This window comes from Papio anubis, chromosome 5 (genome assembly GCF_008728515.1).
Source record: "Papio anubis isolate 15944 chromosome 5, Panubis1.0, whole genome shotgun sequence".
Taxonomy (NCBI): domain Eukaryota; kingdom Metazoa; phylum Chordata; class Mammalia; order Primates; family Cercopithecidae; genus Papio; species Papio anubis.
Window position 1 is genome coordinate 136,878,789 of NC_044980.1, and position 20,100 is coordinate 136,898,888.

Sequence of the window (20,100 nt, forward strand, 5' to 3'; positions counted from 1 at the left end):
TGATAACATCACCACACATAGGGAGGTTAATTCATAGGACACTTATTCTGAAAACATACACTCTGAATTCTGTGAATTATAGAAGCAGACACATTGATTCATCATCTTTTCAACAAATTGCAGCTTGTAAGTGCATTTTAACCTTTCTTCTCTTTACTTATTTTCCTAAAATTTACAGTTGCTTCCACAGAAGTCTCTAAATTGCCTTTTAGATGCAGTATATATCTTCAGGATTATTGATTAAGATAGGCTGTCGGAAAAAAGTAGATCAAGAAATTATCTTCCACTTATAATTCAGCTGTGTGACCTTGTATTGAGGAGAAATATATGCTTTGGCCACTGTGAATAATTTAGGTAAGATTGACTTTAACAAGCTTCAATAAGAGCATGTGCTTTCATAAGAAAAACAGGTGGAAATGCATCTACCCTAAAATGATTCTAGCTTTTTTTTCTCCTGGCTATTTGAAAGATCTCAGTACAGGTTGAGCATCCCTAATTCAAAAATACCATATCCAAAAGGATTCAAAATCCAAAACTTCTTGAGAGCCAGCATGGTGCCACAAGTGGAAAATTCCACACATAAGTACTCAACACAAACTTTGTTTCATGTCCCAATTATTAAAACTATTATATACGATTACATTCAGGCTATGTGTATAATGTGCATATAAAACATAAATGAATTGCATGTTCAGACTTGAGTCTTAGCCCCAAGATACACCATTACGTATGTGCAAATATCATAAAATCTGAAAAAATCCAAAATCTGAAACATGTCCGGTTCAGGCATTTTGAGTAAGGGATACTCAACCTGTAAGAATTTCAATTTTTATTACTTATAGAGATATGGTATTGGCACATGCAAAGTGAAACATCAGGGATAGCAGAGTGGCCAGAATCATAAGGTATGTGAGGTTTGGTCCCTACACCACCAGCATCTCTCTCTGTGACTTCCTTCTGTTGTCTCACCTTAGCTGTTCCTCTTTCCTTCTGTTTGAGTCACTCCTGCTCTCCAGTTCCTTCTCCCATGCCATAATCAAAGCTCATCTGGAAAAATTCTGCTCTGTCATTATACTTAGAATGCTTTCAAGGCATGATGTTACCTTCCCCAGGGGTATTTGTACATAAGAGCACTTTTAATAGTTGTGGCTCAGGCATCCTTTTACCCTGAAGAAAGTAGTTCTTAAGATTTGAAACTTCTTAATTTCTGATGAAAAACAAACCACAGCTTAAGTATAAAACTTCATTGTGAAGTCAGTTTAGACCCATGCTCAGGCAGATATTGGATAATAAAGGGCAGAAGCAGCAGGCATAATTTTTCTTATTTCTTTAAGATGCTGTGCATTGAGAATTGGGCTTAATAGAACAGTGATATAAGCATGTTAGAGAAGTATTTTATTATACTGTTTTCACTTCTATGCCAAGCAAGAGCTGTTACCTGAGCCCAGTCCCTTGTAGGAGAAGATTAAAATAGTTTCTTCCTGGGTCTGTGGCATCAGGGAAGGTATTTGGCAGCAAGAATTGTGTCAATGTATGGGTGAAAAGGGGAGGTCTCTGAGGTTGCCCCCAAGTGTTCTGATACATTAAAATATATATGATTGGAAAGAGAAGACCAAATGTTTCTAACAGCCTAATGAGGTTGTATCTAATCAAAGAAATTAGAAATGGAAGTAGCTGAGAATGTGCCACAAAGCTCCATCTGGAACACCTCCAAACACAAAACACGGAAAGGAGTAACTACGCATAGGATGAGTGCCAGTCCCATGCATAGAAAGAAGTCTTCCAGAAATGGATAGACAAATGCTCAGTTTCTGCATCATAACGCACTGTTGCTCTTTTTCTTTTGTCTCTGCGATGGCTTTTCTCAAGTATTGTATTTCTTGGCAAATCAGTTAATTTTTTTTATTACAGAAATTTTCAAACGTATCCAAATGTAGAGATAATGGCATAATGAACTTTCATGTAACCATCACCCATCTCTAATAATTACACTTAGCACTGCAAGACCAATCTTGTTTCATCCATATTCCTACTTAATTTCCCTTCTGTTGACACTGGATTATTTTGAAGCAAATCCCAGACATCAATTAATTTCTTCATCCACAAATGCTATGGTATGTATTTCTAAAATATAAATTATTTTAAAAGCAACATAACATCATTATATGGTATTATACCATATACCATTATAACATACAAAATTAATAATCCTTTAATATTATCAAATATCTAGTCAGTGTTTAAAGTTTCCTGATTTCTTCACAATGTTCTTAAAAGTTGGTTTTAATCAAGATGCAAATGAAATCTACATATTACATTATATTTGTCTGCTAATTTTCTCTCATGATTTAAAAAATATTGCATATAACTCATATGCAACAAAGTGGTAAAATGTCCATCTTATGTCTCTTTTAATTCCTCCCTTTCTTTCTCTTCTTCTGTTTCAGTTTTCCCTTCCCTTTCCTTCTCTCTCTCTTTCTTTTCTTTTCTTTTCTCTTTTCTTTTCTTTTCTTTTCTTTTTCCTTCCTTCCTTCTTCCTTCCTTCCTTCCTTCCTTCCTTCCTTCCTTCCTTCCTTCCTTCCTTCCTTTCTTTCTTTCTTTTTTTCTTTCTTTCTTTCTTTTTCCTCTTTTTTACAACTTATTTGTTTCATGAAGTCAAGTTGTCATGTTGAATATCCTGCATTCCTGGGTTTGTCATCATCTCTGTGATCTCGGTATTCTTTTGTCCTCCTCAGTCCTTATGTTTTTCAGTGGCTCATTAGATCTAGACTCCAGATTTTAGAGGCTTAATCAGATTCACTCTATTTCTGACAAGTTTCTAGGTGATAACAGAGTCCATTTCTTAGATTTAGCGTTGGAGGTTGAGTAATGTTGTGGAGCCAAGATAGGGCATGTTTTATTGCTGGCTTTTTGCCATTTATCATCTGGATCAATGTAATTCAGGTGTATTCTCTCCATTGTTCAAGTTGATTCTGATGTTAAAGCAAGCATTTAAAGAGGTCCCTCATTTTCTCTCCAGTCATTCAAAGTCTAGTATTGCCCTTCCATTGTCATTAGATTAGGCTACCATTCAGGTGCTGCAGTGAGCTTACCAAGTTGTGCAGTGGGCCCTATTGACTATGAGAATCATTTTGGGTAGAAAAGTTTGCCTTCTGGCTCTTCTGATTTTACATTTGAGTATCTTTGTATTCTTTCAATTGTGCTGAAACTCCACTGAACTTACCATTTGTGTTTCCCAAGCCTCTTCTCTAAATGGCATTGTTAGTCACTCATTGCCCAAGGAGGAATAAAACGTAGGTGACATTCCTGATTCTTTCTTCTCCCCACTTTCTCCAATCTCCAACAAGTCCTGTTGGTTCTTCTCCTTCATCTCCCTCAGGTCCATCCTCTTCTTTCCATCTCCGCTGATGGAAAGGCCATGAGCATTGCTTTATTGCTTTTCTATACTCTTACAAATGCACTTAAATTGTTCTCCCCCTCCTGCATCCTGTATTTTCCCCTTTGGATCTATCCTCCTTGCTCCAAATATGATGAGATTTTTAAGGAGTGACTGACCATATCACTCCTTTGCTTAAAGTTTATGACTGTCTTACAACTGCTCTTGTATTCAAACACAAACTCTTTAACGTGAACCACGTCCTTTTGTGAAATCACTTCTGCTTCCCTCCCCAGCCTCTACTGTTGCCATTTGGCCCTCTATGCATTTATAACCTTAGCCATAACAGATCTTTTTTAGTTCCTGAATGCTGCTGTATACTTTCATGTTCATTTTTTGTGCGTGATGTTCCTTCTGCCTGGAACCCTGCCTCCATCCGCTTTGATTAGCTAAATGTTCAGTTTCCCAATCCAGAAGTTACTTCTTCTGGGAAGCCTTTCCTAGTCCACCATACCTGGATTAGGTACCCCTTATCTTTGCCTCTTTAGATCCTATTTTTCTATATCACAGCACGTATAATAATGTATTCTACTTGTTTATTTACCTGTCTTTCCAACTGTAAGCTTTGTGAAGACAGAAACTGTATCTGTCACGTTCATTATTATGCCTGATTCAGTGCCTGGAACAAATGTAGGTATAGTACTTTATAAATATTTCTTTAGAATGCATTTTTAAAAGTTCCTACTGCAATATTATGTTTTGGTCATAGATGCTACTGTCTTGAATATACTATTGTATTATCTCTTAATAGAAGAACTGGAGGGCAGTGATGGTGTGATTGATGCCTTAAATAATAATAATGTTATTTTCTAACTTTCACTGAGTGCTAAGCATTTTACAGACTAGTTGGAATTCTCATTGAAAGGTGCTCTACTCTTGGCACCTGTGCAAAGATTCTAGCTCTAGGGAACTGAGAAAAACACTTACCAGCAGCAAAGTCTCCTGTGGTCTCCTTTCAGTTGGTTCATCCAAGCAGGAGTAAATTGAAGCTGGATGTGACCAGGGTTTAGGGAGAAATCCAGGAGGGAACGAGGATTCACAAAAGTGCTGCAAAATTGATAAATATCCCCAATAGAAAAAGAGCTCTACAAGAAGGCAACCTTGTTGGTCTCACAGTGCAGTTCCTTGTCGGTCTCACAGTACAGTTTGCAAACTGTACTGTGAGACCGACAAGGTTGCCTTCTTAATTTTCTTACTGCCAAAGTATTCCATTTCCTCATCTCTTCCCATAAATGTTAATTTTCATTTCTTAATGCCAGAGGCAGCATAACATAGTGGTTAAGAGCCTGGATTTTGGTGCCCAGGCAGCTTGAGGTTGAATCCCAGCTTTGCTACCTACCAGATACATGATCATTAGCAAATTGCTTCCATGTCTCAGTTTCCTCAACTGTAAAATGGAGAGGATAACAATAGTACTTGCCACATAGAGTTGATATGATAATTAAATGGGTTGATATATAGAAAGTGCTTAGAACAGTGCCAGACACCCAGTCAGTGCAATAGAAGCCTTAATAAATATGAGGCCTCTGGGAATACTGCATGGATGAGACATAAGCGCTTCCTTTAAATAACATATGCAATTCTTTCTAATAGTCCTTTTGAAAACTTTGCCCAGTTTATTGATGTTAAAACAGGTTAAAACAAACAAAAAATATACAGAAGTCACTTTATAAGAAGAAGTTTTAGCTATTTGTTATAACTGAATCTGAGGTAAACCCCTTAAAAAGCTTCGAATTCTATTAACTCTTTGCTTCATTCTGGTTATTCCACAATGGAAGTGATTAATAGAGGGTTTCCTCCCCCCATCCCTCACCTTGATTTCAACCTATGGCTTTTTGGAACCTAGAGTAATGTACGATGGAATTAAAAATTAAGAATACAGCTTAAATTATTTATCTGATCACTGCAGAATTAGAATAACCTTTTGTGAATATCAGCCTAGAGAGTATTCCCTCTCATGGTGACAGAAAATGGTTATTGAGTATGCCACTGACAATAGGATCATTGAAATTGCTCCAGAAATGAAGACAAGACATTTTGCTTCACACTGTGAGTAGCTGTGTTATGTAGCATTCAAAGGAAATAAGATTGCTAATGGGGTGGGAGGCTGTTACTGTGTGACCCATTCAAAAACTGCCCCATGTGAAGAAATTCTTACTTCTCTCCTTTTACGCATCAGTTCCACTCCAAAGAAGAAAGTTAGAATAATTTCCTCAGTCAAATTCACAGCAACTTTTTATTCTGAGTAAATTGGATGTAATCTGATTAGGAGTTAGTTGTACTGATGAAAATAGAAAGTAACTAGTTGAACATAACTTGGTGGCAAAGTTAAGAGACTCTCAGCTGCGTGTGGTGGCTCACGCCTGTAATCCCAGCAGTTTGGGGGCGCTGAGATGGGAGGATCACCTGAGGTCAGGAGTTTGAGACCAGCCTGGCCAACATGGGGAAATTCCATCTCTACTAAAATTACAAAAATTAGCCGGGTATGGTGGTGGGTGCCTGTAGTCCCAGCTACTTGGGAGGCTGAGGCAGGAGAATTGTTTGAACCTGGGTGGTGGAGGTTGCAGTGAGCCGTCATCATGCCACTGCACCCAGCCTGGCCCACAGGGTGAGACTCCGTCTAAAAAAAAAAAAAAAAAAACAGAGAGAGAGAGAGAGAGAGAAAGAGAGACTCTCAGGCTGTTTTAGACAACATTGTGGACTGTCCAGGTCAACAATGAGAAAATAGAGAAAAGGACAACTAAGCTCTGGTAGTGGTAACATTTTTGTACAGGGGACTCTGGAGCAGCAGAGAAATTTTAGTAATTAGACTAAAGAAAATTAGGCATATTGATATTAGAGTGTGGCAGAGGCATAGAATTAAAACCAAGGGACTTATCTTGACTTAGAGAAGAGTTTCAGAGTTCTGAAGATACCCCAAACAGAGAATGAGCTGGATCACGTTGAAAAGCACATCAAGCACTGGTCAGGCATCACTGCTAATTTTCGTACAGCTTAAGCACTCATTTACATCAGTTAAAGACATTTTCCTGTGGGCATATGCCTGCAAAATTACACTGTAATTCAAATGGAAAATAGAATCCAGTTTTCACTAATTTTCTTTCTAGTCAACTAGGTGAGATTTTTTTTTCTTTTTTCCTTAAACAGAGGGATATCTGTGTGGAGTTGTTCAATTTTGTCAAGCTGCAACAAAATAAAATTTGTTAATTCCTATTTGCCCAATAAAAGCATATCTTAGAAAATGAGCAGTTTCATTTGGCTTTTCTGAATAGATATTCCCTTGGGACAGAGAGGTAATAACTGATAATATAATGTGTGATATTTTCAACAATTTTAGGTCAACTTTGGATGCTCTAAAATATAAAATATTTATTTGGAAAGGTGTTATTGCTTCACACTTATTGAGGACCTGTCTTATGTGAAGTACTTTTCTGCAGGCCTGTTCAGTTAAAATGGGTAGAAAATGTCATATCTGTATGCAAAGAATCAGCATTCTGATTCACCAGCTCTTCATGTTAATGATTTTCTAGTACTTCTCCACAATCTGCCAGGGAAGTGATTAACAATCTGCATATACTTCATTGATTGGAAACTGCAGGCACTTCAAACCTTCCTTCATCTTCCTTCATATGCATCCTTACATACAGACCAAAAAAAAAAAAAAAAAAAAAAGGTAATGAAGTGTAATTTTGTTTTCTTACACACCTTGACATCCTTTCAACAGAATGACCTTCTTTAACAGGCGGATTTAGGTCTAGCCTCAGTTACTCGCTGAGAGTTCTGTTTACTACTTTCTGGGCAGGTGAGTAAATGACAGGCACCGTGACCTTGCTGTGCCCTTTGCTCTTGTGTGTGTTAGGTTCCTCAACATCATCCACCACGTGCAGTGGTGGGCTCTTATACATCTTCTAGAAATACCTATTGAACACCTACAGTGTGCCCACGATTACACGAAGCTCCAATAATTCACCTGTGAGCAGAAGCATATGGTCAATGTTGTCATGGAGCATATGGTGTAGAAAGAGATTATAATAGTAAATGGGAAATTTCAATCTAGTGTGATGAGGAAGTGTAAACTGATATGAAGATAGAGAGTTAGCTCCTAGTCTGAACTTGGGGTATCAGGTAATGAAAACTGATTTAATGTTAATACTTAGAGAGGAGAAAATACTTAAATCTTTTTTGCATTTTTTGACTTTCAGACACTAGCTGGTGGATGGGGTCATAAAAATTATATCCTAGGAGGCTTAGGAAAACTTTAAGATTATTAACAATCTTTTTATTTCTGATTTAGAATTTTTGCAGTGGTGGCTGTGCAAATGATATTATTAATAGTTATAACCAAGAACCAACATCATATTTTTTTAACTCTTGAGATTTCTCTTCCATTCAAACCCTTGTCTTTTAAAAGTGCTTATGCCAAATCAGAGTCCAAATGATAACCAAGATAAGCAGTAATTGATTTTAAGAGTACTTTATATTTGTAGTCTCCTTTTATAATGATTATCAAAATGATATATATCATTATTATTAACTTTAAGTAAACATGACTGATTTACCTTGCTAATCTCATGCACAAATCATCTGCAGCAACTACTACAGTGCTGAACACTCAGGAGGTGCTCAGTAAAAGTTTGTGGAATGTATGAATAAATTAATAACACCACATTTTAAAGCAAGGAAACGTGAAATGTAAAACAAATGAGATTTGCCCTCATTTTACTTGCTACTTACTTTTAATCATGAATATACCCCATGAGTGACAGTAAAATATGGTTGAATACCCTAACAGCATCAAACCCATCTGGATAAAAGCCTTAGTTCAGTTACTTCCTATCAGAGCATACTTGGGCAAGTATCTTTTCTTCCTAACACATCAGATCACCTCCCTCCACATAAAAGGGGATGAGGAAGCTTCTTTCATGGCAGTGTTGTGAATGCTAAACCAAGGTCAAGCCATCTTGTTAGCTTTGTTCTCATCAGTAGCCAGGCATTTTATCTCCCAGCTCTTTTTTTTTTAATTTTTTTTTTTTTTTAATTTTTGAGTCTAGCTCTGTTGCCCAGGCTGGAGTACAGTGGCATGACCTTGGCTCATAGCAACCCCCGTCTTGTGGGTTTGAGTGATTCTCCTGTCTCAGCCTCCCTAGTAGCTGGAATTACAGGCCCCCACCATCACATCCAGCTAATTTTTGTATTTTTAGTAGAGACAGGATTTTGCCATGTTGGCCAGGCTGTTCTCAAACTCCTGACCTCAGGTGATCCACCCGCCTCGGCCTCCCAAAGTGCTAGGATGAAAGGCATGAGACACTGTGCTGGGCCTTTTTTTTTTTTCTTTCGAGATGGAGTCTCGCTCTGTCTCCCAGGCTGGAGTGCAATGGTGCGATCTTGGCGCACTGCAACCTCCGCCTCTCAGGATCAAGCGATTCTTCTGCCTCAGCCTCCTGAGTAGCTGGGACTCCAGGCACCTGCCACCACGCCTGGCTAATTTTGTAGTTTTAGTAGAGATGGGGGTTTCACCATGTTGCTCAAGCTGGTCTTGAACTCCTGACCTCAGATGATCCACCTGCCTCGGCCTACCAAAGTGTTGGGATTACAGGCGTGAACCACCATGCCCAGCCTGTCCCAGCTCTTTTAATTCATCTTACAAATGTTTGGACCCGGCAGGAGAAACTGAGAGCAGATGGACCTGTTAGAGTGATGCTGCCTGCTGCCGAAACAGAAGTGCCACAGCTACCCACTGGTCTAACTCTGCACTGTTACTACACATACTTCATGGCCCTGGAGACAGAAAAAACATATCACAACTCACATTCCTTTAGTTCCTCTGATCTGCTCACCTCTCCTGCCCCTTCTTTAGGCACTCATTCATTACACTGGCCTTTTGATGGTTCTTACAACAGGCCAGCCTCTTTCCCACCTCGAGGGATTTGTCTCAACTCTCTGCCAAACACTCATCCTTCCACTTCTCATTTTTCTGAGACCTACTCATTCTTCAGGGTCAGGCTTCAATGGGTTTTCCTTGAAAAGGCCTTCTGCTGCTGTCCCAGCTGAAGTAGCCAGTGTTTTCCTAGTGATGTCTATTCAGTACCTTGTTTGTTTCCATCCTAGTACTGTTCACATGTGTAACCATTTGCTTGATTTACTTGTTTATTCTCTCTATATATAAACTGTAAGCTTCCTGGGGACAGGAGCTATATTTGTCCTACTCTTTTGTATCCTCAGCACCTAGTATAGTGTCTTATACGTAGTAGGAACTCAATAACTTATTTTTCTCCATTCTCCCCACCTCATGATGATAAATTATAATAATAGAATTTCCTCTCATCATGAAGGCAGCAGGTTATATATATATTTATGTACATGTATGTGTTTATACATACACATGTACTATATACATGTATGTAGGTGTATATAATAGCTGACTTGTTATAGAAATGAATAAGAGATAAAAAAGAAAAGGGCAAGTTAAACCTTGAGAGAGAGGATAAGAGATGTGGACAGGAGTGGGGAAAGCCACTTTGCTAAGTCAGGTGCCTTAGGTACCTCTGTTGTATGACAGGAATGGTAGATCTATGTAACTGCATCGTAAGACACTGAGTAGCAAATAATACCACATATGTAAAGTGACCATGTTGCCTATTAGATGTCTGCTATTAAGGCAGATTTTATGTTAGCGTGAGTGAACATCTAGAGAATGTCTTAAGGATGGGTAATGAAGAAGAGAGACATTAAATCTGCTTTATTCTTCTTATTATTATACTTTAAGTTCTGGGATACATGTGCAGAACGTGCAGGTTTGTTACATAGGTATACATGTGCCATGGTAGTTTGCTGCACCAATCAATCCATCATCTACATTAGGTATTTCTCCTAATGCCTTCCCTTCCCTTGCCCTCCACCTCCTGACAGGCCCCAGTATGTGATGATCTTTCGCTGTGTCCGTGTGTTCTCATTGTTCAGTTCCCACTTATGAGAGAGAACATGCAGTGTTTGGTTTTCTGTTCTTGGATTAGTTTGTTGAGAATGATGGTTTCCAGCTTCATCCATGTCCCTGCAAAGGACATGAACTCATCCCTTTTTATGGCTGCATATTATTCCATGGTGTATATGTGCCACATTTCTTTATCCAGTCCATTATTGATGGGCATTTGGGTTGGTTCCAAGTCTTAGCTATTGTGAACGGTGCTGCAATAAACATACATGTGCATGTGTCTTTAGAGCAGGATGATTTATAATCCTTGGGGTGTATACCCAGTAATGGGATTGCTGGGTCACATGATATTTCTGGTTCTTGATCCTTGAGGAATCACCACACTATCTTCCACAATGGTTGAACTAATTTACACTCCCATCAACAGTGTAAAAGCCTTCCTATTTCTCCACATCCTCTCCAGCACCTGTTGTTTCCTGACTTTTTAATGATCGCCATTCTTTTTTTTTTTTTTTTTTTTTGAAACGGAGTCTTGCTCTGTCGCCCAGGCTGGAGTGCAGTGGCCGGATCTTGGCTCACTGCAAGCTCCGCCTCCCGGGTTTACGCCATTCTCCTGCCTCAGCCTCCTGAGTAGCTGGGACTACAGACGCCCGCCACCTCGCCCGGCTATTTTTTTGTATTTTTTACTAGAGACGGGGTTTCACCGGGTTAACCAGGATGGTCTTGATCTCCTGACCTCGTGATCCGCCCGTCTCGGCCTCCCAAAGTGCTGGGATTACAGGCTTGAGCCACCGCGCCCGGCCTAATGATCGCCATTCTAACTGGCATGAGATGGTATCTCATTGTGGTTTTGATTTGCATTTCTGTAATGACCAGTGATGATTAACTTTTTTCATGTGTTTGTTGACCACATAAATGTCTTCTTTTGAAAAGTGTCTGTTCATAACCTTTGCCCACTTTTTGATGGGGTTGTTTGTTTTTTCTTGTGAATTTTTTTAAGTTCTTTTTAGATTCTGGATATTAGCCTTTTGTCAGATGGATAGACTGCAAAAATTTTCTCCCATTCTGTAGGTTGCCAGTTCTAACTGCGTTTTTTAGAGAGTTGCAAAAACATTTATATATCAATGGTCAAAATAAAAAATAAGTATTTTTAATGGGCAAATACATTTCTCTTATTTAAATTATTATAAGATTATCAATTAAAGAAAAAGTAATAATGTGATGTGGGATATTAAACATTAAAGTAAGATGCATAACAACTATAATCCAAGGGCCTGGAGGGGAACAATGAGGATATGCCATTGTAAGATTCTTATGTGTGCAAAGCAGCATAATATCACTTGGAATTAGATAGTAGAAAGTTAAAAATATATACTATAAATTTTAAAGAAATCACTAGTGTAACAAAACACAGATGTGTAGCTAATAAGCTAATAAAGAAATAAAGAAGATAAAATGAAAAATAGGGTTTAATAGAATGGTAACACCAGCCCTATATTTTTATGAAGTTGAGTACCATACATCCAAGATATGGGTACATTTGGATCTCCTTGACTTGTGTAATAATTGTACCCTTATGGTGTGTAGGTCCTAGGTCCTGGCCAAACAGATGAAAACAAATCCCTTATCTAAGTCCTGTAAACTGCAATGCTGGATGAAAGTGTGAAGTACTTTTTTTTTTTTTTTTAAATCTTAGGCTGCGTACTTTATAAATTCAACTTACTTTATAAAATTAGAGCATCCCGAGGTGGAGAGGGGAGGAAGTCCGTGATTTCGTGATTCAGTTTCCTGACTTTGAGTTGCTAGGCTGTAAATGAAGTCCTAGGTAGAAGACAACATATAGAAACTTTTAAAGTGGTGCTGTTTAGATTGAAGTGAGCATTAGGTAAGGTGTTTTTCCCTGTTCCCCATTTCTTCCTTTTATCTTGGTGGTCCTTGGGACAATTCCAGGAAACCTAGGGCTCAGCGTAAGTGTTTAAAAAAAAAGCCTGACCCAGATATTCTAAATAAAAGGTGAATTTCCCTCTCTTGAAAACTTGGCTTTTTGCATTTTTGTTCAGGTTCGTAGTAGTGTGTTCATTTTTATTTGTTTTATTTTCCCTTGGCTTATATTGAGTACTCAGAACAAGTCTACATGAAGGCAATTATTAGAAAAATTAAATGGCAAAAGCAAATTAATTTTGATTCTATCTTTTGGATCTTTCTGAGAACGTCATCTTAATTATCCAGTTTACATTTTTTTTTTTGATAACAACACAAACAATAGGAGTTATTTCTGTTGAAAACAGGGTGTGGAAAATGGTTTCTACAACAGATTTTAAATGCTTTCTACCTAGTAGTTTGGAATTATTTCTATATTGTAAACAAAACCCAAGGTTGGTATATTATTTTATTGGATCAATATAATGTGCTTTTTCCCCCCTCCAAAAGGCTTAGGAAACTGTGGTAAAATCTCTGGTTAAAATGATGCTTTCTATTCTGACATGAAGAATTAATGGTAAACAAAAAAACTATTTTGGGTGTGTTCGCAAATAATTCCTCATACCAGCCCTATTCTTCTGTATGAACACAGCAGGAACACTTTCTTTTTATCATAGCTATATTTTTATATTTTTTATTGTCTGTAATTTGCCTTGGTAATTCGCTTCTTTTTATGAGAAAACAAGTTTTCTTCCAAACAACCAGATATAATGTAGTCAAACAATTGCTGTCTTAACTTGCTACTGAAGTCCTCCTGACTCTAGAGAGAAATAAAGTATAGGTATGCTATGGTATATATTTACATTCTGTGATGTTAGCAATAATCGTGGCTATCCTTACTGAATGCTATGTCCTGTATCAAGTATTCCTCATTTAATTTCCACAAAACCCCACAATGATAAACTGGAGCTCAGAGAAGTTTAACTTAACCAAGATCACACTCTTAGGGACTGCTTCAGAATTTCTGCATAGTAGAACCCAGCAGTATCCATCTGGCTTTAAGTTTAAAAAAAGTTCATAGGTTCATATTAAGAATGGGAGTAAGGGTAGATTGATGAAGATCAGGGGTTGGAGATGGGTCTGAACTTTAAAGTAATTATCTCTACCCCATGGACTCACATCAATGCCATGTAATATAATAATTGGTACAAGCAGAATTCAAACCCCAATTGCCCTGACCCCGAATTCTGGCATTCTTTACCGTCATGCCATACCACAGAAATACCAGATGGCAATGCTATCTTTTTCGAACTGCCAAAGCAGAGCTATTCAAGGGAACCACCTCACAAGATAAAATGAGAAGCCCACATAAAGCCTCTAGTAGGGTGTGTGGATGGGAGAAGGTGCTTAACATGGCTGATTTTTTTTCTTCTTTTCCTCTTCAAATTTCAAGTTTTATGAACACAATTTTCTCATGATACAGCTTTAAAAAAATTGAACCAGATTGGGCCGAAATCTGACAATCTGTCCTCAGTTACCCACACAGAACTTCTGGGATACAATCTCTTCTCTCAGTGACTCCTACACAGCATTATTTTTAAGAATTTGATTTCCTAGGTACCACAGATATGAAAAGGCACAGAATTTCATAGTACAAAAAAGACGTCAAAAAAAATTCGAAACAGAATAGGGAGAATTTATCATTTTCTTCCTCTACTCCACCAAATACCTAAGCAAAAATAAATAAATAAGAGTGTGTGTGTGTGTGTGTGTGTGTGTGTGTGTCTTTAAAACTAAGAAGTCGTATTAGTGGTTTCTGGCTCTAGAATCAGTAGCAAGACTAATAGGAGTGAAGTAGTCTTAAACAAGATTAATCTTGGTGCCCTAGCAGGCATTGTTGGTCCCTAGAGAAAGGGTACATTTAAGCATGAAACCTATGACTAACCTGAAACTCTATTTAAACCATAAACTATTCAGACAATGAGCTTCTTTTTTAGTAGCTTGCCTAGTTTTGCATTTGGGGAGAGTTATTTGGGCACATAATTTTGTTGTAAGTATTTCACGTTAATAACAGCTTTCCATTACTTTAGAAGCCTAGCTATTATAACAGCAAGCTTGCAACCGAAAAACTAGAAAGAAAAACTTATTCTTTATTTAAAAACCAATTGCCTCTCTGAACTCCTTTTTCTTCTGAATCTTGATGAGAATCCTAAAGCCCTAGAGACAGGGAAGTATACACTTTTGCTCTTCCTCATCTCTTATGGTTTTTGTTTTTCTCCACTTAAATTTTTACCTTTCTCTAAAATGAATTATAGATGCCACTGATTGAGTGCAAGTCACCCAGCAGATACTGTGATAAGTGCTTTGTAGATGTTGTGATGTTTTCTCTTTAGAGCACTAAGATTTCTCATTAGAATGATTAGGAGGTGGGGATTATTTCCCCTATTTTACAGATAAGAAGACTGAGACCTAGGAAGATTCTTACTGAAGATCATAGCTAGTAAACAATAAAATCAGGATTCAGACTCTGGTCAAGTCTGTCTGATATCAAAGACTATACATGCTTTTTAATTGCTAAGTTACATTGGGTTATCCATAGAGTACAGAGTTTTCCTATCCATGAGATAATATTTTTAAAAGATTTAGAACAATCTGTGGAATATAATAAGTACGAGTTCGTTAAATAAAATTGATTATTGCTTCTTCAGTTGTTCACATAAAATTGAACCTGGAGTGATTCTATGTTTGACTTTGAGAAAAAAAAAAAATGTATGTCTTCTTTTTTTTTTTTTTTTGAGACAGGGTCTTAGTTTATTACCCAGGCTGAAGTGCAGTGGCATGATCTTGGCTCACTGTGACCTCTGCCTCCCAGCTTCAAGCAATCCTCCCACCTCAGCCACCGAGTAGCTGGGATTACAGGCATGTGTCACCACACGAAGCTAATTTTTGTATTTTTAGTTGAGGTGGGATTTCGCCATGTTGGTCAGGCTGCTCTCAAACTCCTGACTTCAGGTGATCTGCCCGCCTTGGCCTCCCAAAGTGCTGGGATTACAGGTGTGAGACATTGCGCCTGGCCAAATCTACATCTTTATGAATACATAATAGCCGACATTTGAGGGTGGTTTATCTTTGCCAGGCTTTATGCTAAGGGTTTTATGCATTATTAATTTATTTAACTATTTTTATTGAATAGCTAATATATGTGAAACAGTGTTCTAGGCACTGAGGAGTCAGCATTGAATAAAACACACATAGTTGTCTGCCTTCAAGGAGCTTATATCCTAGGATGTATGTGTATACGTGTGTCTGGAGAGATGGATAATGAACAGCAAAAATAAGCAAAATATAAATTATGTCGCAAGGATACATTGATAGACACTATGGAGAATGAAGCAGGCTGGGTTTAGGGTTGTGTGTTGGAATTTTAGGTAGAAGGTAGGGATGCCTTCACTGAGGTAGTGATATTTAAATAAAGGCTTGTAGAAGATGAACTTTCAAACGATGGGGAATCTGACAGGCAGAGGGAAAAGCACATATCAAGATCCCGAGGTTGGAGAGTGCTGAGTCTATTGGAGAAGAAGCTTAGAGGGGCAGTGTAGCTGGAACTGGTAAGGGAGGAAGAGGCTGGGAGAAAATGAGATTAGAGAGATAAAAGAAAGCCAGATTCTGTAGGGATTTATAGGCCTTTGTAAGGACTTTGACTTTGACTCTGCTGACATGGACAGCCATTGTTGGGTTTTCAGCAGGTAAGTGACAAGATTTGGCCTATTTTTAAAAGCTGCCTGCCAAATGATGTCAGAAATTTGACATATATTTTAACAAGGTAGCTGTTGTATTCAACCCTGGCTGCTATTTTGAGAACAGACTGATGAAACCAAGGGAAGAAGTGTGGCAATCAATTAGACAGCTATTGGAATAATCCAATTGTGAGGAGTGGATGGCTCAGAGAAGGTCAATAGGAGTGGAAAGGGTGAGAATGATCAGATTCTGAATGCATTTTGAAGGTAGAGGCATCAGAATATGCTGATGTCATGGGTGTGTTGTATGGGCAAAAGGACAGTGTTGAGGATGACTTCAAGAATTTTAACTTAAGCAATTTGGAAGAATGGAGTTACTACTAACCAAGATAAAGAAACCTGAGGAAAGATTACCTTTTTTAGAGGTAATATTGAAACTCAAATTCAGGACATGTTAGTTTGGAGATGCTTGTTAGACATTCATGTGAATAATCAGAGTTAGATATATGGATCTGTGATTGTAGGGCAGAGTTCAGGCTTAAGATATAAAGCTGGTAGTCATCACCATGTAGAATGTATTTAAATCTGAGACTGAATGACAATACTAAGGAAGTAATGCAGTAAGAAAAGAGAGTAGGTCCAAGAATGGAGGCCTAAGCACCTAAGTGTTAAGACCTGGGAGTTGAAGAGGAACCTACAAAGGAGATTCAGAAGGCGTGGCCAATGAGGTAGGAAGAGAACCAGGAAAGGGCAGTGTCCTGAAAGCCAAGTGAAAATAAAAATGCTTCAAGTGGGAGGGAGTCACATACTGCTGAAAGAGTAAACTGAGTCACATACTGCTGAAAGAGTAAATTTTTTGCAAATTGAGAGTAATGTCTATTAGATATACCAATGTGGAGGTCATTGGTAACTTTGACAGCAGCAGTTTCGATGGACTGCTTAGGGCAAAAGCCTCATTGGCATGTATTTAAGGGGAATCATAGCAGAGGAACTAGGAAAAGTGAGTACAGACAGAACTTTCAAGAAGTTTTGCTAAAAAGTGAAATATAGAAATTAGGTGGTAGAACAGAAAGTGAGAGAAAAAGAGATTTTTTTAGACATTAGAAAAAAACAGCATGCTTGTATTTTTATAAGAAGAATTCAGTGGTTAGAGAAAAAAATCAACAATTCAGGAGATAAGTGGGAGGCAGCTGAAGTGATATCCTCGGATAAGTGAGAAGGAATGGGATAGAGTGCATAAAGAATTTGTTGTAAGCCTTGTCAGTTCATCTATCTTGATGGGATCTATGAATATTGAATAGATATGTAGCAAATACAGTACATATAGTAATATGTACATATAGTACTTACATATAGTAATATAGTAAATGTAGTAATATGTATACATGCATACCTACATATATGAGGAAGGAAGTAGTTGAAGTTTGAAGAGAGAAGATCACATAAAATAGTAGTCCAGGACTGTGGGAGAGTGAATAAACTAGGGAAATGTGTTATTGACCAGTGGCATTGAGGACTCACTTGAAGCAAATGGCCATGAATGTAAAGTGAGCTCATTCTGCATTGTTGTTTATTTTTCTCCAGCTATGTCCAGTTGCATGGGGGCAGGTGGGAGTAAGCCCAGATTTTAGCTTCACCAGCAGGCATGAGGTTTTGTAAAGTCAAGGCAGAAGAGCTCAAGGTGTATGCAAGAGAATTATTTAAATGATTGGCCATTGCATTTAAGTGGGTTAAGAAATTCAGTGAAGACATGAAAGAGAGGGGTGACAATGAAAAGATATAAGACTAATGGATTGAAGATCTCTCTGGGGTTAAAGGGTTTTTGGAATCTAGTACTGGAAGAAATGAGATGGAAACCTAGGAGAAGATAGTGTTGTTTGAAGTTGAGCTTATGGAGGGTCAATGAATGAATAATGACACACTTCAGGGAATGGCCGTAAAGGGGATGACTAAAGGAGGATGAAATTTTTGGACGTTAGGAGTTAGGAGTACTCAAAGATCACCTGTGTACATATTGAAAGTGCCAGAAATTATATTATTTCATCTTAATAATGAATCTTTTGTCCACATTTTAGAGAGAAAAGCTGAGGCTAAGAGTTGGGAAATAAGTCCAAGGTCCCCGAACTAGGAGAGGGTAGACTAGGATTTGAATCTGGTTGGTAAGATTCATCTCTCTTACCCACTGTGCATAATGGCTCATATATGGTATGTTCTGCTGTCTCTGTGCCATGGCCAATTAAAAGGAGTTGGGAGATTTTCAAATGTTTTGTGTCATTTGCTAACTAAATCTGTCATTCATCAACAAAGATTTATTAAGCACCTACTAAACAGCAGTGCAAGGCTGGGTGCAGTGACTCACATCTGTAAGCACAGTACTTTGGGAGACTGAGGCGGGCTAATGACTTGAGGCCAGGAGTTTGAAACCAGCGTGGCCAAGAAGGCGAAACCACATCTCTACTAAAAATACAAAAATCAGCTGGGCATGGTAGCATGTGCCTGTGGTCCCAGCTACATGGGATGCTGAGGGACAAGAATCACTTGAACCCTGGAGGCGGAGATTGCTGTGAGCCAAGATCGCGCCATTGTACTTCAGCCTGGGTGACAGAGCAAGACTCTGCTTCAAAAAACAAAACTAAACTAAACTAAATCAGCAGTGCATTGCACTGTTTCATGTTCCAGGGCTACAAGGATGAAATGTATTGTATGGAATTGCAGTTGAGAATTCAATCTCAGCTGCATTTTCATCTTTGCCAGTATAAAAGTGTTTGAGTAATTATTTGAATGTTTTATTGTATCTTGCCCTTATTATCTTATAAAAATGGGTAGAGAATGGAAAATGAAAGTGGTGATATTGGTAATAAGAGCCATATATCTCATAAACTTAATGTAATTCAAACAAAGATGGAAATCTTTAGGCATGCTGAAAGGTGTGAATCCTCAGCCTTAAGTGGATATCATTGGATTTATGCCAGTTGAGTGAGTTTTCAATTAGGAAAGAACAAATGCATGGTTAAAAATGTATAAAATGTGGGAACTATATTTCAAAGATACTGTCTAAAAAGGCAGGTGTAATTAGGCATAGTTTTTTTTTTCTTTTCTTAATTGGGAATGCCAATTATATAAGGTGTAAATCTATGGTTTGCCTTATGCAGCGAGACCATATTTATACATGACTTCAGGGATGTATAATGTATGAATATATGGAACACTTATAATATGAAAGTGATACCAGTATTAGGAAAAAGTAGAAGAGAAAGTACTTAATTCTGAATGGAATGATCAGGGATATTCTCCCAGAGATGGCAATTCTTAATCAATGTCATATAGAATAAGAAGTTTGTCAGGCAGACAACACAAGGAACAGCATTCTAGGCAGCAGAATAAGCAGATGCTGAGGTCTGGAAGTCAGGCAGAGCATGGCCTGTTCTCTGAGCCTCATAGTGAGAGCACAAGGGCAGAGAGCAGACAATGATTTGGCACGGAGAGCCAAGCAGAGAGCAGATGGTGAAGGGCCTTAAGTGACACACTGAACTACTGGACTTTATCCTGGATGGTGGAGAGACTTGTAGACACTTAGTAACCACAGAACATTCTCCTCAGTGTCTTCCCTCTATTTTCATTGCTAATTCGATGTTAGTTAAATTCATGTCACTGTTGTTTGATGCTTGAATAAAATTTTGTGATATCTAATTGTAAGATTTGGGGTATTCTTTTCTGGGCCCATTTTCATCCATTTCTTCCTTTCAGCTAATGCCTTACGGAGTCTTTCTCTTCATCCATGCATTTGATTGAAAATGTAGTGAGCACATACTCTCTATCAAGTATGCTCTAAGCACTAGGGATTGAGGGTGAAAAAAATTTATCTTCGAATGAAGCTCACATTCTAGTGGAGCATATAGATTGATAGGCACATTAATAGAAAAATATTATGTTAAATAGCTATTTTACAGTAATATTGTTATTCCCTGTCTATGTCTTAACTTTCCAACTAAGCTTTAATCTAGTGATAGTCCATGATACTCCATACCGTATGTAGAATGTAACTGATACGGTTTGGCTGTGTGCTCACTCAAATC

General features: G+C 38.0%; 1 protein-coding gene and 1 long non-coding RNA gene across 15 annotated transcripts in view; one reads left to right on the forward strand and one right to left on the reverse strand.

Moving 5' to 3' along the window:
* KCTD16 (potassium channel tetramerization domain containing 16) overlaps window positions 1-20,100 on the forward strand; it is a 313,564-nt gene that overhangs the window by 46,179 nt on the left and 247,285 nt on the right. The window lies entirely within an intron of this gene.
* LOC110743542 overlaps window positions 1-20,100 on the reverse strand; it is a 53,125-nt gene that overhangs the window by 2,147 nt on the left and 30,878 nt on the right. For 4 of the 8 annotated variants that reach the window (XR_002522796.2, XR_002522789.2, XR_002522791.2 and 1 more), the window contains one exon: window positions 12,091-12,188. This is a non-coding gene — a long non-coding RNA (uncharacterized LOC110743542). Of the gene's footprint in view, window positions 1-969; window positions 1,048-3,980; window positions 4,056-4,363; window positions 4,484-12,090; window positions 12,189-20,100 lie in introns of all 8 variants that reach the window. The other 4 variants (XR_002522790.2, XR_002522795.2, XR_002522794.2 and 1 more) reach the window with 4 other exon arrangements.